This window comes from Bufo bufo, chromosome 5 (assembly GCF_905171765.1).
Source record: "Bufo bufo chromosome 5, aBufBuf1.1, whole genome shotgun sequence".
NCBI lineage: Eukaryota > Metazoa > Chordata > Amphibia > Anura > Bufonidae > Bufo > Bufo bufo.
This window is the reverse complement of record NC_053393.1, coordinates 421,247,776-421,265,598: the sequence shown is the minus strand read 5'-3', so window position 1 is coordinate 421,265,598 and position 17,823 is coordinate 421,247,776.

Sequence of the window (17,823 nt, the reverse complement as noted above, 5' to 3'; positions counted from 1 at the left end):
CATACACACACCCAACCCCGCCTGGAAAGGAGAAAGGGAGTGGTGCTGTCGTTTGACAAATCCCGTGGCTACGGGTTTATTCAAGACTATCTGACTGGCAGAGACCTCTATGTGAATCGAAGGTCTGTCAAGAGAGACTACCTCCCTTCGTACCAGCACAGCCTCCGCGAGGGAGAGGAAGTGGAGTATACCCCTGCCGAGAGCCTGCGAGGCCCCTATGCGACTGCTGTGACCCGTCCGAAGAAAGGACCTGAGGATTGGGAGGCAGAAGAAGGAGAAGACTACTCTGGCTGCGAGCGAGAACCGGAACGCTCTCCAGAGCCGGCCCATCACGCCTTTCAGGAGCGGAGCTCCTTCATTGGGCCGAATGTCTTCTGGCAGCCAACCGTGTTGGAGAAATGGGTGAGCCCCTACCCTTCCCCCGAGCTGCCTCGTCGGGAGAAGACAATATCTGAGCTGGAACAACTAAAAGGACTTAGTGCTACCTTCCAGAACATCCGGATGGGACGGAGACCAGACGCATCGCCAGTACCTGCAAAGGCCGAGTCCGCACCATCGGTAACAGTACCTGCGCCGGCGGCGCCAGCAGAGGACAGCGACTCCGACACAGAGAGCATCGGTGAGCAGATCGTCCGGCTGGAGGAGAAGTTGCGGGAGTTGCGCAAGACATACACCGCCAGGATCCAGACGCCGCCGAGGAAGGATGAGGTAAGGGTGCCTGTCACCACCCGCCGACCGCCTTCTGTTGTCACCGCTCCGTCAGTGCCCCAGACCGGACCCGCGATTGCCGTAAATTGCTGCACCCAGAGCACCGGACCGCTTGCTGCGGCGGTGCCAAGCACGTCACACCCTGCAGTGATCATGCCTGGGCCGGCACGGTCCACCAGAGGGTTCACCCCTAGGCCTATGGGGCCAATACCTATTAGGGGCCCCTTTACCCTACAGCTGCCCCCTGATACAGTTATGTGGGCACACCCTCCTGTAGAGGAATACTACAGACGATACTTGCCAGCAGAGCCAAGTGGTTATGATGTGCCACCGTGAATCAGCCTGCTAGGCCTTTGATTTATTTCCCAAGAAGTTAATGTTAACCCTTCCAGGACAGGAGTCCTATGTTGCTGGTCCCTTGTTGCGGCTGCCAGTTTGTCCACGGCTCAGTGGTGGATGTTGACCACTGAAATTACAAAGTCAGCAAGGCCAGGCTTGTTTTCCAGGATCTCCTGCCTGCTTTTGCTACCCCACGCCAAGTGGTGGCCTGTTCCTTTGTTGCACCTTTTACCCTTCACCCCCTTTTCAGGTTGATCAGGGGTTTTACAGCACTTTTCCTGCTGTCATTTTATTGTGCAACCTGTTACTAAGGAACCGTGCCCGGAGACAGACTCAAAAGGACCTGAGCCTCCGAGATTCTTACGCTTTTAAAAGTATTGTGCCCAGAGATGGACTCCACCGCATGAGAGCCTCTGTGATTTAATAAGAAATAACCTGGGTACGGACTCATGTTTGTTATTTGAGCCTCCAAGAACTTTTATACCGTTTTCTACTGTTTTATCATGGACTTATTCATTGTCATGGACTATCCTGGTTCTGATGTTACGCTGTGCCAGGTCAGCGCCCCCGTTCCATTCACTATCCTGAGAGAAGAGAACGACGCCCCTTGTCACCACACTTCATTTTTGCCAATTGGACCTGATGTCAATATAAATGCAGATGAATTACATGTATGTATGCCTGCATGTCTCTTTTTCTATTTCAGGTAGAGATTCCAGTTGGGAGACCCAGGATGGAGTACGAGGTCGTACTCAGCTTAAAGCAGTGGGGTATGTAGTGTACGGGAGTTGTAATACCCGTCACTACCAAAGTGTCACTTGGTGTGCTGTCGTCCCTCCTTAATTATGGAGAAGTTGGTATATGTCAGTTTTATAAAATGTCATGTAATGTAATGCATGTATTTCTCTGTTGCTATGAAACTTGCAAGTACAGGCCGGCTAGGGGTGTCATTCCAGCTCTTAGGCATTAGAGGGAGCTAGAGAGCCCTAGTTTATATAAGGCCAGTCAGGGAAGTGCAAGGCAGTGTAACCTGATCTAGTGTGGAGTGCAGAAGCAGTCTAGACCAGAGCTCAGAAGTTTCTAGAGCCTGAGGAAGCTGGGAGAGACTGAGGCAAAGATCAGAGGAGCCAGAGGTACTGAGAGAAACAGAGGAGGTACTTATTGAAGCCATAATCAAGGATATAAAGCCAGACTTAGGTTAATGGGCCTTGGTGAAGAATTGCTACATTCCAGGATCAGACAGAGTTAGAGTGCAAGCTCCTCAGCCTGCAAATCCTGTGTTTAACACTCTGTAATTACCCTGCTGTACTGAATTGCCTGCATCGACCGAATTGCAAAATCGACTGTATGCTGAGGAACTGCGTTTCCAATATTGTCTCTGCCTGCAAACTACTAAAGTTGAAGTTCTGTTTTAACACCACGTTTCCTCAAATTATTCCTGCATCCGCAAACGGCGTGCCACCGTTTACTTGGCACTGGCGTCACGAACTATTCCTACCTATACCTGCCCTTGCAGAGAGTCAGCTGTACCAGGTTAGTGTATATTGCACTACTACACCCAGAAACACCTACTACACACAACTTGAGTACACTGCAGGATGACTACTGGCTATCCACATTGTTAGACCCTCGCTACCCCTCAAAAATAGAGGTATTTTGTAGACCTGAGAGGGGTGCAAAAATGGACTACTATAGAGACATGCTGTGTATTTGGTTGGTTGCTGCCTACAAGCACCATCACCTGTCCTCATGAAAGTCGGACCGGGGGACCCTCTGTGCTCATGCTCCACTGACATGACTGGTGGGGGAGGGGAGCAGGAGCAGCACCAGCTTCATAAGCAGCAACTTCAGTCTGGAGTCTCTCATGAGCAGTTTTCTTCAGCCACCTTCTGAAGAAACCACCCAAAAGCAGTAGCAGGACATCCAGCAGAACCTCAACCAGCAGGTGGTGGCAAACTTGGCCTGTACCCTGTGACCCATGATCAAAGATTCCCTGGACTACTAAGCATGAAAATTTGAAGTGTGGTCACAACAGGCCAAGTTTTCCATTGCATACTTTCCTGCCTGGCAAGTAGTGTGGTATCAGAGCGAGTGTTCAGTATAACGAGGGCATAGTTACCCCTAAGAGACTATCCTTCATAAAGATGAATCAGGGGTTGATCAAACAGGATTTTCAGACACTGGTGCCTGATGCAACAGAATAGATAATTCTGCCACTAATGATCATACTGCAGTGTGATACCACACTGGAATATTGCGTAAAATGGGCCATTACTTCTGGCCACGTGCTGATGCTGCCACCCGCCCGATGCCACCCGCCTGCTGCCTCTAATGCCATTTTTACAATGGAGCTTCTTAGACTAACAATATATACGTTACAATTTTGCAAAGATATACATATCATTGGCCCTTGCCAATACTGCTGTTGTTGGGTTCTGCTACTACTGTAATCTGCCACCATCTTGTGCTGTATGCCACTGCTGCTGCCACCCTCCCCACTCTGTCATGGGGTCACTATTGTCACTGTTGCTGCCACTGCTGCCACCCCCACAGTCTGTCATGGGGACACTACTGTCACTGTTACTGCCACTGCTGCTGCTGCCCACCCTTCCCACACTGTCATGGGACCATTATTGTCTCTGTTATTGCCACTGCTGCCACCCTCCCCACTCTGTTATGAGGCCTCTACTGTCAACTCTACTGCCACTGCTGCTGCTACCCTCCCCACTCTGTAATGGGGCCACTATTGTCACTGTTACTGCCACTACTACTGCTGCCACCCTCCCTACTCTGTCATGGGCCACTGGTTTAATATTGGTGCACTGTACAGTTCTGTACACGTCAAAATATTGTAGCAGAGTCTGTAGTTCAGCAGTCTCCTACATTCTCCATGCACTCTCTCGACAGTTTTAAGATCCAAGCCTTCACACTGAGAATGGGCCACCAAGTGGGAAAAAAATGATTAAGCAGATTGGCCTGATTTATCGTGATTCATGACAAATTAATTCGGAACAAATCTAATTTCTTGTCAAACGTCAGCAAAGCTGCCAAATCAAATTTTTCTAAATATAAAACATTAGTATTTTCTTGTATTTTAAATATATACTGTAACTAGCAGAAAGACCCGGCTTCGCACGGGTATATTTCATCTATTTCATTTTATGTTTCTGTGTCGTAAAAAGATATCAACAGTATCCCCATAACAGTGACATCTATAGTACCCGCCCCTTTAACAATGACCTCGACAGTTCCCGCCCCTTTAACAGTGTTCTCCATAGGGCTTGCACTTTAACAGTGACCTCAATAGTGGCCGCCCATTTAACATTGTCCTCCACAGTGGCCGCCCCTTTAATATTGACCTCCACAGTGCCACCCCTTAAATTGTGACCTGCACAGTGCCTTCTACTTTAACAGTAACCTCCACAGTGCCCGCCCATTTAACAGTGACCACACCTTTAACAGTGACCTCCACAGTGTCCGACTCTTTAACAGTGACCTCCATAGTGCCCGCCTCTTTAACAGTGACCTCCACAGTGCCCGCCCCTTTAACATTGACCACCCCTTTAACAGTGACCTTCATAGTGGCTGCCCCTTTAACAGTGACCTTCACAGTGCCCATCCATTTAACAGTGACCTTCACAGTACCCGCCCCTTTAACAGTGACTTCCACAGTGCCCGCCCCTTTAATAGTGACCTCCACAGTCCACCCTTTTAACAGTGACCTCCACAGTGGCTGCCCCATTAACATTTACCTACACAGTGGACTCCCCTTTAACATTGACCTCCACAGTGCCCGCCCCTTTAACAGTGACCTCCATAGTGCCCGCATCTTTAACAGTGACCTGCACAGTGCCTGCCCCTTTAACAGTTACCTATACAGTGCCCGCCCCTTTAACAGTGATCTGCACAATGCCCGCCCCTTTAACATTGACCACCCCCTTAACAGTGACCTCCACAGTGCCCGCCCCTTTAACTTGACCACCCCTTTAACAGTGACCTTCATAGTGGCCGTCCCTTTAACAGTGACCTCCACAGTGCCCACCCCTTTAACAGTTACCTCCACAGTGTCTGCCCCTTTATCAGTGACCTCCACAGTGCCCGCCTTTTTAACAGTGACTTCCACAGTTCCCTCCAGTTTAACAGAGACCTCCACAGTGCCCGCCCCTTAACAGTGACCGCCCTTTTAACAGTGACCTCCACAGTGTCCTACCCTTTAACATTGACCTCCACAGTGTCCACCCCTTTAACAGTGACCTCCACAATGCACGCACCTTTAATAGTGACCACCCCTTTTACAGTGACCTCCACAGTGCCCGCCCCTTTAATAGTGACCTCCACATTGCCCACACCTTTAACAGTGACCTCCACAGTGCCCGCCCCATTAACATTGACTTCCACAGTGCCCGCTTCTTTAACAGTGACCTCCGCAGTGCCTGCCCCTTTAAAAGTGACCTCCACATTGCCCGCCTCTTTAACAGTGGACTCCACAGCGTCTGTCCATTTAATAGTGCCACCTGCCTCCATGCATGTAGCAGTGTAGTTGTGCCGTCATACGTCATATGACTGAATATTTAAGGACCTGCAAAATGCTAGAACCTGTGATCAGTTGTTATGGCAACCTGGAGTAGGACCCTGCGAGCTTCTATTGGCTAATAAGGGACATGTGACCGTGTAAATGGCAGTTCGGATTTAAGTGAAAGGCTTGCTGGCTTCTATTGGCTAATGCAGGTCATTTTTGGGGAATATCTCAGGAACGGTAAGTCCTAGAGAGCTGAGACCCGGTCTAAAACCTTCCTGGACACCTGATATACCTGTGTGCCAAATTTGGTGAAGATCGGACCATATATACACTCACCTAAAGAATTATTAGGAACACCATACTAATACGGTGTTGGACCCCCTTTTGCCTTTAGAACTGCCTTAATTCTACGTGGCATTGATTCAACAAGTTGCTGATAGCATTCTTTAGAAATGTTGGCCCATATTGATAGGATAGCATCTTGCAGTTGATGGAGATTTGAGGGATGCACATCCAGGGCACGAAGCTCTCATTCCACCACATCCCAAAGATGCTCTATTGGGTTGAGATCTGGTGACTGTGGGGGCCATTTTAGTACAGTGAACTAATTGTCATGTTCAAGAAACCAATTTGAAATTATTCGAGCTTTGTGACATGGTGCATTATCCTGCTGGAAGTAGCCATCAGAGGATGGATACATGTTCTCATTCTGTTTACGCCAAATTCGGACTCTACCATTTGAATGTCTCAACAGAAATCGAGACTCATCAGACCAGGCAACATTTTTCCAGTCTTCAACAGTCCAATTTTGGTGAGCTCGTGCAATTTGTAGCCTCTTTTTCCTATTTGTAGTTGAGATGAGTGGTACCCGGTGGGGTCTTCTGCTGTTGTAGCCCATCCGCCTCAAGGTTGTGCGTGTTGTGGCTTCACAAATGCTTTGCTGCATACCTCGGTTGCAACGAGTGGTTATTTCAGTCAACGTTGCTCTTCTATCAGCTTGAATCAGTCGGCCCATTCTCCTATGACCTCTAGCATCCACAAGGCATTTTTGCCCACAGGACTGCCGCATACTGGATGTTTTTCCCTTTTCACACCATTCTTTGTAAACCCTAGAAATGGTTTTGCGTGAAAATCCCAGTAACTGAGAAGATTGTGAAATACTCAGACCGGTCCTTCTGGCACCAACAACCATGCCATGCTCAAAATTGCTTAAATCACCTTTCTTTCCCATTCTGACATTCAGTTTGGAGTTCAGGAGATTGTCTTGACCAGGACCACCCCCTAAATGCATTGAAGCAACTGCCATGTGATTAGTTGACTAGATAATTGCATTAATGAGAAATAGAACAGGTGTTCCTAATAATTCTTTAGGTGAGTGTATATAAGAGATTAGTGTTGATCGAATCAAGCTTCAGATCATAGAACCGAAGTTGATTCGCTCAGAACTTTATTTTAATGGTGTCTGGAGATCCGTTTCTGTACAGCATTAAAATGCATGGGCTCCAGCAAGTTGAAATTAGTTAGCTAACTTCAGCATTTGACTTTTAAACTTGAAAAACATTTTAAAACAGGAATCTGAAGTCAGCGTTGGTACAGGCTAGTAACTTGGTACCGAAGCCAACTTCGGATCCAAGTTTTAAAATGGTTTTCAAGTTCAAAAATCCAATCCCAAGGTTATTGACTGAAGATCCCGCAAGACTTTCGTCATAACGAATTTCCTTCGGCGGAGACCATACATTTGAGCGTGATACAGAGACAACTCTCTGTAAAGTATTCAAAGTTTTGAGAGAATCCACTTTGGATGTATGATTTGAAGCTTGATTTTCTCAACACTATATAATAATACTTTGAAAAATAAAAAAAATATAAAAATAAGGAATAGTTTCAAGAGTGAAGAAAGCAAAATTAGTAAACATCCCCTAATAACTAAGTTTACTGAAAAATAATTAAACTCGTAATATATTCCAAAGGCAGAGAACGATATTCGCAATTATTGTTACTGCAAATCATTTTTACATGTTCATGCAAAATATATGATAACACTTTCAGTAATAAATGTCCAACTTGCTAATTTGCTTTTATATTCAAAGAGTAAAAAAAACATTTGTATTGCATGGATGACCAACAACTCCACAAGAAGAAATGCATTTCTGAATAATAAGCACTCAAAGGAATTGAAACCCATTATCATTACAAAAGGCTACAAGGCTTATGTTTGCTTATTTATAGTCTTTACTTGACCATTTAAATTAGATATTTTGTGTTGCTTGAAAACTATTATTCAATTACCGGTACATATGAAATATTTGTACATACTTAGTCTATACCATTTCAATAATCCCATAATTTATGTGTGATATTAATTCCTTACAGCAATGCTGCACATTCAAAATTCAACCTGTGGTTTGTGACCTGGGAAAGTTTATGTTTTATGACTGGTTAGTCATAACTAAATTGTATAACAATGAAAGATTATAAAATAAACCCCTCAATTTTTTATCTTTTTTAATATTCTCAGATTTTCCAACCTAATATTAAAATTCAGCAGAGGTTGGGTAGAAGGTATATGTTCAAAAGTCACTCACCTGTTATGGATCAACAGATTACAGATCAGGATGGATCACTGGTAATGTGGAACCACTGTGCTAAGTAACCGGTTTGATATTGGGCCAAATCCTAAGGGCCTTACTCAGACGCCTCCCTGGTATTCCCTTTTTAACCCCTATAAAGGGGTGTGGACTTTGCTGCTGGTTAGTGACAAGACTAGTGTTGATCGAGCACCAAAGTGCTTGGGAGTTCGAGTGCTCGGGTTGATCACCTCGGGATGCTCGGGTGCTCTACCGAGCACCCGAGCACAATGGAAGTCAATGGGAGAACCTGAGCATTAAACCAGAAATGCCCTGCTCTGAAGAGGGGAGCGTGTCTGGTTTATAAGAGAAGGTCAGAAATTGATGGACACACCAACTAAATGGTTCGGGAACAGCATGGGGAGGATGTCTGGATGCATTTTGGACTCCTAGGTCGCTTCTGGGAACGATGTTGTCCGAGTAGTATGCCACTTTTACAGACTGACAGTAATATGCACAAAACCGAAGATAAAATCGATTTTAGAGGAAAAATTGTTAGGAAACATTCTTACCTGTATATTTACTTGTAAATAAAGTGCAAGTGCTGCCAAAAATTACAAGGAAGAGGCACTCCGATACAACCTGTATATCATATAATGGAGGGCCTCATTCACATTGTGGTACAATTGTTCAGGTAGTGGGACTCCTACACACATAAAGTCTATGCACTAAGTGAAAGGGCTTCCAAAAATTGCAAGGAACTGGCACTCTAATGCACTCTTTATTACACATAAAGGAGGGCATCATACACCCTTGAAAAATTATGATTGATGGCCTGCTGGGGACCCTCAAAAACATTAGGAGCAAGGGCCTGCTGGTGACCCTCTAAAACATTATGGTCGAGGGCCTGCTGCTGAGCTGATTATCTAAAACATTAGGGGTGAGGGTCTGCTGGTGAGCTGACTCTCTAAAACATTAGGGGCAAGGGCCTTCTGCTGATCTGAGCCTCGAAAAAATTATGGATGAGTGCCTGCTGCTGAGCTGACCATTGAAAAGATTATGGGCGAGTGCCTGCTGCTTAGCTAACTATTAAAAATATTATGGGCGAGGGCCTGCTGGTCAGCTGACCCTGTAAAATTTATGGGCGAGGGTCTGCTGGTGAGCTGACCCTCTAAAACATTACATACGTGGGCCTGCAGGTGAGCTGACCCTCTAAAAGATTATATGCAAGGGCCTGCAGGTGAGCTTGCCCTCTAAAAGATTGTAGGTTAGGGCCTGCTGGTAAGCTGACCCTCTAAAACATTATATGCAAGGGCATGCAGGTGAGCTGACATTCTAAAAGATTGTAGGTGAGGGCCTGCTGGTGAGCTGACCCTGTAAAACATTATGGTTGAGGGCCTGCTGGTGAGCTGACCCTCTAAAACATTACATGCGAGGGCCTGCAGGTGAGTTGACCCTCTAAAAGATTACATGCAAGGGACTGCAGGTGAGCTGGCCCTCTAAAAGATTATAGGTTAGGGCCTGCTGGTAAGCTGACCCTGTAAAACATTATATCCGAGGGCCGGCAGGTGAACTGACCCTCTAAAAGAATGTAGGTGATGGCCTGCTGGTGAGCTGACTCTGTAGAACATTATAGTTGAGGGCCTGCTGATGAGCTGACCCTCTAAAACATTATATGCGAGGGCCTGCAGGTGAGCTGACCCTCTAAAAGATTGTAAGTGAGGGCCTGTTGGTGAGCAGGCGCCTATAAAAGATTGTAGGTGAAGGCCTGCTGGTGATCTGACCCTGTAAAATATTATGGTTGAGGGCCTGCTGGTGAGCTGAACCTCTAAAAGATTGTAGGTGAGGGCCTGCTGGTGAGCTGACCCTGTAAAATATTATGGTTGAGAGCCTGCTGGTGAGCTGACCCTCTAAAACATTACAAGTGAGGGGCTGCAGGAGGGTTGGCCCTCTAAAGGATTGTAGGTGAGGGCCTGCTGGTAAGATGACCCTGTAAAATGTAATGGTTGAGGGCCTGCTGGTGAGCTGACCCTCTTAAACATTACATGCGAGGGTCTGCAGGTGAGTTGTCCCTCTAAAAGATTGTAAGTGAGGGCCTGCTGGTGAGCTGACCCTGTAAAACATTATGGTTGAGGGCCTGCTGGTGAGCTGACCCTCTAAAACATTACATGCGAGGGCCTGCAGGTGAGTGGTCTGTCTAAAATATTGTAGGTGAGGGCCTGCTGGTGAGCTGACCCTCTAAAACAGTATATGCAAGGGCCTGTATGTGAGCTGACCCTCTACAATATTAGGGGCTAGGGCAGACTAATAAGCATGTTGATATGATGGAAGAGGAGGAGGACGAGAAAAGGAAGATTTAACCATATACCCTTTTTTTGTGGTGGAAGGGGTGCATGGGAATACAGTGTATTCAGTACATTATACAAAAAACATTTAAAGTGCCTTTATGTTCAGCTGCTTTCCTAAGTTGGAGTAGAGAAGTCAGGGGCAAGCCAGGCCTTGTTCATTTTTATAAGAATCAACCTGTCAGCATTTTCAGTTGACAGGCGGATGCGCTTATCAGTTATTATGCCCCCAACAGCACTAAATACCCGCTCTGGCAAAACACTAGCGGCAGGGCAGGCCAGCACCTCCAAGGCATAGAGCGTCAGTTCGTGCCACGTGTCCAGCTTGGACACCCAGTAGTTGTAAGGCACAGAGGGATCATTGAGGACGCTGACACGGTCTGCTACACACTCCTTCGGCATCTTCCCAAATTTTTCCCTCCTTGTGACACTAGGCCGCGCTTCATGGTGAGGGTGCTGGCAGGGTGTCATGAAACTGTCCCAGGCTTTGGAGAGTGTTGCCCTGCCTCTGTTGGAACTGCTGTGTGTTCCTCTTGTCTTCCTTCCTCGGTTGCCCAAGGAACTACGTACTCTGCCACCAGTGTTGTCAGCTGGAAAGTTTTGGGGCAATTTTTTCACAAGGACCTTCTGGTATTGTACCATTTTGCTCATCCTCTCCACCACAGGAATGAGAGATGACAAATTCTCTCTGTAGCGGGGGTTGAGAAGGGTGAACAACCAGTAATTGGTGTTGTTCAAAATGCGTAAAACGTGTGGGTCAAGGGAAAAGCAGCCTAACATAAAGTCAGCCATGTGTGCCACAGTCCCAACAGGCAAGACTTCGCTGTCGTCACCAGGAGGAGGACTCTCAATCTCCTCATCCTCTTCCTCCTCTTCTGCCCATCCACGCTGAACAGATGGAATTAAACTTCCATGGGTACTACCCTCAGTAGCGGAGTCAACCGTCTCCTGCTCAACCTCATCATCATGATCCAATTTGCGCTGAGAAAACGAACTGAGGGTGGTCTGGCTGTCACCCTATGTAATGTCTTCCTCCATTCCACATGCAAAGCGTCGGCCTTAATTGTGAGTAGCGAGCGTTTGAGTAGACACAGAAGTGGGATAGTGACGCTGATAATAGCGTTATCGCCACTCACCATCTGTGTTGATTCCTAAAAGTTTCTTAAAACCTCACAGCGGTCATACATCCATGCTTACTCCTTGCTATTGAAGATCGGAAGCTGACTGGAAAGGCGACGACCATGTTGCAGCTGGTATTCCACTACTGCCCTCTGCTGCCCACAAAGCCTGGCCAACATGTGGAACGTCGAGTTCCAGTGCGTGCTCACGTCGCACAACAGTAGGTGAGTTGGCAATTGTAAGCGCTGCTTCAGCGTTGACAGACCGGCGGAAGCTGTCGATGACTTGCAGAAATTAGCACACACACGATGCACCTTCACCAGTAGCTCAGGCAAATTGAGTTAGGTTTTGAGAAACTGACCGCTGAACCACTAAGTTGAAGATGGGGGCTAGGCATAGAATGTGTGTGAGCTTGCCGAGCTCCAAAGCCACCACCAAGTTACGGCCATTATCAGACACAACCATGCCTGGTTGTAGGTTGAGTGAAGAGAGCCACAGCTCAGACTGGTCTCTTATCCCCTGGCCCAAATAAAGGAATGGCGCTGAAAAGAGCTCCTCAGAATATCCAAGTGTGGGATCACTTGTTTGGCAAGACTCTCCATGGTGGGAGGAAGGAGTATCAGGGTTAGGATTCTGTTGTTGACCAGACTCTTGGCTACTGAGACTGGACTTGATGGAAGACAGGGTGGTGCTTAACCGACTGGAAGCATTATATGCTACAATCCAACCGACCACCTAGTCGCACTGGTCTGACTTCGAGCGTGTTGTCCTGCGCCACCCTGAAAACTGGGACATGAAGCTAGGTATCGTGGATGATTGTTTTTCTTGTGCTCTGGAAGCAGGCGCCCAGGGTCACGGCCTCTGCATGCACCATCATCATCACGGCTACTTTCTTGTCCCTTACTGCTCGCCTTCTTCATATTAAATGTTATATAAGCTTGAAAGTATGTCACACGTACAGTAGTGTAGGATTTGTAAGTGTATGCGCAAAAAAATAAAAAAAGGTATTTGGGATGTGGAAACGTCACACAGGAGATATACCGCAGATAATGTCGCTGATGTCAGCAGCGGATAATATAAAATTACAGGGAATGTCACAGGTATTTTGGATATGGAAACGCTACACAGGAGATGTACCCCAGGTAATGTCACTGTCCATAGTGGACATTATCTATGGAGAAAATACTCTGGATGTCACTGATGTTTTTTGGATGTGCACACGTTACACAGGAGATGTAGTGCAGCTAATGTCACTGTCCGCAGCGGACACTGTCTACGGAAAAAGTAAACACTGGATGTCACAGATATTTTTGGGATGCGCACACGTCACACAGGAAAAATACCGCAGAAAATGTCACTGATGTCAGCAGTGGCTAATATAAAATTACAGGGAATGTCACAGGCATTTTGGATGTGGAATAGTTACACAGGAGATGTACCCCAGTTAATGTCACTGTCCACAGCGGACACCATCTACAGAAAAAGTACACTGGATTTCACTGATATTTTAAGGATGCGCACACGTTACACAGGAGATGTAGCACAGCTAATGTCATTGTCCGCAGTGGACACTGTCTACAGAAAAAGTGCACTGGATGTCACAGATATTTTTGGGATGCACACACGTTACACAGGAGATGTAGCACAGATAATGTCGCTGTCTGCAGCAGCCTAACTATTGCTGATGTCAGCAGCGGATAATATAAAATTACAGGGAATGTCCCAGGCATTTTGGATGTGGAATAGTTACACAGGAGATGTACCCCAGTTAATGTCACTGTCCACAGCGGACACCGTCTACAGAAAAAGTACACTGGATGTCACTGATATTTTAAGGATGCGCACACGTTACACAGGAGATGTAGCACAGCTAATGTCATTGTCCGCAGTGGACACTGTCTACAGAAAAAGTGCACTGGATGTCACAGATATTTTTGGGATGCACACACGTTACACAGGAGATGTAGCACAGATAATGTCGCTGTCTGCAGCAGCCTAACTATTGCTGATGTCAGCAGCGGATAATATGAAATTACAGGGAATGTCCCAGGTATTTTGGACATGGAAACGTTACACAGGAGAAATAGCGCAGATAATGTCGCTGATGTCAGCAGCGGCTAATATAACATTACAGAGAATGTCACAGGTAGTTTGGATGTGGAAATGTTACACATGAGATGTACCCCAGGTAATGTCACTGTCCGCAGCGGATAACATCTACTGAAAAAATACACTGGATGTCACTGATGTTTTTTGGATGTGCACACGTTACACAGGAGATGTAGCGCAGCTAATGTCACTGTCCGCAGCGGACACCGTCTATGGAAAAAGTAAACACTGGATGTCACAGATATTTTTGGGATGCGCACACGTTACACAGGAGAAATACCGCAGATAATGTCGCTGATGTCAGCAGCGGCTAATATAAAATTACAGGGAATGACACAGGTATTTTGGATGTGGAAATGTTACACAGGAGATGTACCCCAGGTAATATCACTGTCCGCAGCAGACACCGTCTACGAAAAAAGTACACTGGATGTCACTGATATTTTTTGGATGTGCACACGTTACACAGGAAAGGTAGCACAGATAATGTCGCTGATGTCAGCAGCGGCTAATATAAAATTACAGGGAATGTCACAGGTATTTTGGATGTGGAAACGTTACACAGGAAAGGTAGCGCAGATAATGTCGCTGATGTCAGCAGCGGCTAATATAAAATTACAGGGAATGTCACAGGTATTTTGGATGTGGAAACGTTACACAGGAGATGTACCCCAGGTAATGTCTCTGTCCGCAGTGGACACCATCTACGGAAGAAGTACACTGGATGTCACTGATATATTTTGGATGTGCACACGTTACACAGGAGATGAAGCGCAGCTAATATCACTGTCCACAGCGGACACCGTCTATGGAAAAAGTACGCTGTATGTCACAGATATTTTTGGGATGTGCACAGGTTGCACAGGAGATGAAGAGCAGATAATTTTGCTGTCTGCAGCGGCCTAACTATTGCACACTATTTAGTGCAGGATGCGCTAAAAATATATATTGCTGCTACCACACACAAAAATAGTCCTTTAGAGGACTTTTGGGTCTCTGACAAGTTTTTCTACTGAAAAAAGAAAATTTCACTCCCTACACTAGCTTTCCCTTCTTCAGCACAGCTCTGCCTGACTAACTCTGAGCCGAACACATGTCATTGGATGCTATATAGCACCCGATGACGCTTTCCGGCCAGCCAATCACTGTAATGCCAGTAACCAACATGGCTACAGAATTACAGTGAAGAGCAGTACTTACCTGCATGTTTATTGGCAACGTAACACCCAATTAACGTGCGGGGAGGAGACTCGAGCAATGTACTCGAGCACATGCAGTATTTGGCCGAATACCGCCATGTGCCGAGCATCGAGATGCTCGAGCTGAACTGGTGTTCGGCCGAGCATGCTCAAACAACACTAGACAAGACCGCTACCTCCTTGGTTGGTCCCGGTATACTTGACAGCTGGCCCTCAGTTTCAGGAACACAGGCAGGATCAGGAAACAAAAAAACCACAGACACAGTCTGAACAGGAACTAACATTAGAACACAGGTCTCTGTAACACCACAACAGGCAAACTGGAACAAGAGCAAAAACACCAGACTGAACATGAACAGAACTAAAATGAGAACAGAGCAACAGAAGCAGGTGCAGTAACTATTCATGTTCCTCTGCCAGGGGTGGGATACACAAACAGAACATAGCTGAGCTCATTGACCCAAAACATCCACAGGTGCACACAAACAGAAAGCGGTATTAACCTTTACGTGGAAACTAGTACACAGAACACACAGCAAGCAAGGGCAATTAACCCCTGCCTTCCTGAATAGAACAGAGAGGAGAGACATACATCGCTTGTTCACACCACAAAATATCACACAGAGGTGAATATGCACTGTCCCACAGACACATGTTTCTAGATACAAGTCCACCAGTAGAGATGGCCTTGAGGTTCACCCGGCGGTCGTTTCGCGGCAAACTTTGCTCGTTCACAATTCGATGAGCATGCAAACATAAGGCGATATTCGCACATGACATATTTTTTTGCATTGCGCCGAACTTTGGCCCATGACATCCATTAAGTGGGACAGGGCAGCCAAATGAGATGTTCCAGCACATGGACACACCCCCTACCCTATAAATAAACCCGATCTGGCAGCTATTTTACATTCTGTTTTAGCCAGTCTAGGGAGAGGTTGCTGTGTGGAGCAGGGACAGACTGTTAGGGACACCAAACGCTAGCCAATAGGGCCACAAAAGACCATTTAAGGACTGGTATAGGTTTGCTATCGATAGGTGTGATATACTGAGGGGTGTGATATACTTATAATATACTTTCTAACATAGAAAGTATATTATAGTGCATTTGTATTCTGCAGCAGTTGTTGTGCGGTTCTGCTGCGATACTGCAGCTAGATAGAGGGACAAAAGCTATTGGATTAACTAATTGCAACTGGTGTGATATACCTGTTGCCCCTTAAAACAAAACTGATTGAGTGGTGTGATATACCTATAATATACATTCTAACATAGAAAGTATATAATAGTGCATTTGTATTGTGCAGCAGTTGTGTGCGGTTCTGCTGAGATACCGCAGCTAGATAGAGGAACAAACGCTATTTGAATAACTAATTGCAACTGGTGTGATATACCTGTTGCCCCCCTGCAATATACCTGCTTCCACAAAATACTGATTATGGGATGTAATACACCAGCTTCCACAAAATATTGATTGAGAAGTGTGATACACTGGCTTTCACAAAATATTGATTGAGGTCTGGGATACATCGGCTTCCACCAAATATTGATTAAGGGGTTTGATATACCAGCTTCCAGCAAATACTAATTAAGGGGTTCTATATACCTGGTTCCGCAAAATACTAATAGAGGGGATTGATATACCAGCTTCCACCAAATATTGATTGAGGCCTGCGATACACCGTCTTCCACTAAATATTGATTAAGGGGTTTGATTTACCGACTTCTAGCAAATACTCATTAGGGGTTTCTATATACCTGTTTACACAAAATACTGATAGAGGTGATAGATATACCGGCTTCCACCAAATATTGATTGAGGCCTGCGATACACTAGCTTCCACCAAATATTGATTAAATTGTTATACCAGCTTCCAGCAAATAATCATTAATGGGTTCTACACTGCGTGCAGAATTATTAGGCAAATGAGTATTTTGACCACATCATCCTCTTTATGCATGTTGTCTTACTCCAAGCTGTATAGGCTCGAAAGCCTACTACCAATTAAGCATATTAGGTGATGTGCATCTCTGTAATGAGAAGGGGTGTGGTCTAATGACATCAACACCCTATATTAGGTGTGCATAATTATTAGGCAACTTCCTTTCCTTTGGCAAAATGGGTCAAAAGAAGGACTTGACAGGCTCAGAAAAGTCAAAAATAGTGAGATATCTTGCAGAGGGATGCAGCACTCTTAAAATTGCAAAGCTTCTGAAGCGTGATCATCGAACAATCAAGCAATTCATTCAAAATAGTCAACAGGGTCGCAAGAAGCGTGTGGAAAAACCAAGGCGCAAAATAACTGCCCATGAACTGAGAAAAGTCAAGCGTGCAGCTGCCAAGATGCCACTTGCCACCAGTTTGGCCATATTTCAGAGCTGCAACATCATTGGAGTGCCCAAAAGCACAAGGTGTGCAATACTCAGAGACATGGCCAAGGTAAGAAAGGCTGAAAGACGACCACCACTGAACAAGACACACAAGCTGAAACGTCAAGACTGGGCCAAGAAATATCTCAAGACTGATTTTTCTAAGGTTTTATGGACTGATGAAATGAGAGTGAGTCTTGATGGACCAGATGGATGGGCCCGTGGCTGGATTGGTAAAGGGCAGAGAGCTCCAGTCCGACTCAGACGCCAGCAAGGTGGAGGTGGAGTACTGGTTTGGGCTGGTATCATCAAAGATGAGCTTGTGGGGCCTTTTTGGGTTGAGGATGGAGTCAAGCTCAACTCCCAGTCCTACTGCCAGTTTCTGGAAGACACCTTCTTCAAGCAGTGGTACAGGAAGAAGTCTGCATCCTTCAAGAAAAACATGATTTTCATGCAGGACAATGCTCCATCACACGCGTCCAAGTACTCCACAGCGTGGCTGGCAAGAAAGGGTATAAAAGAAGAAAATCTAATGACATGGCCTCCTT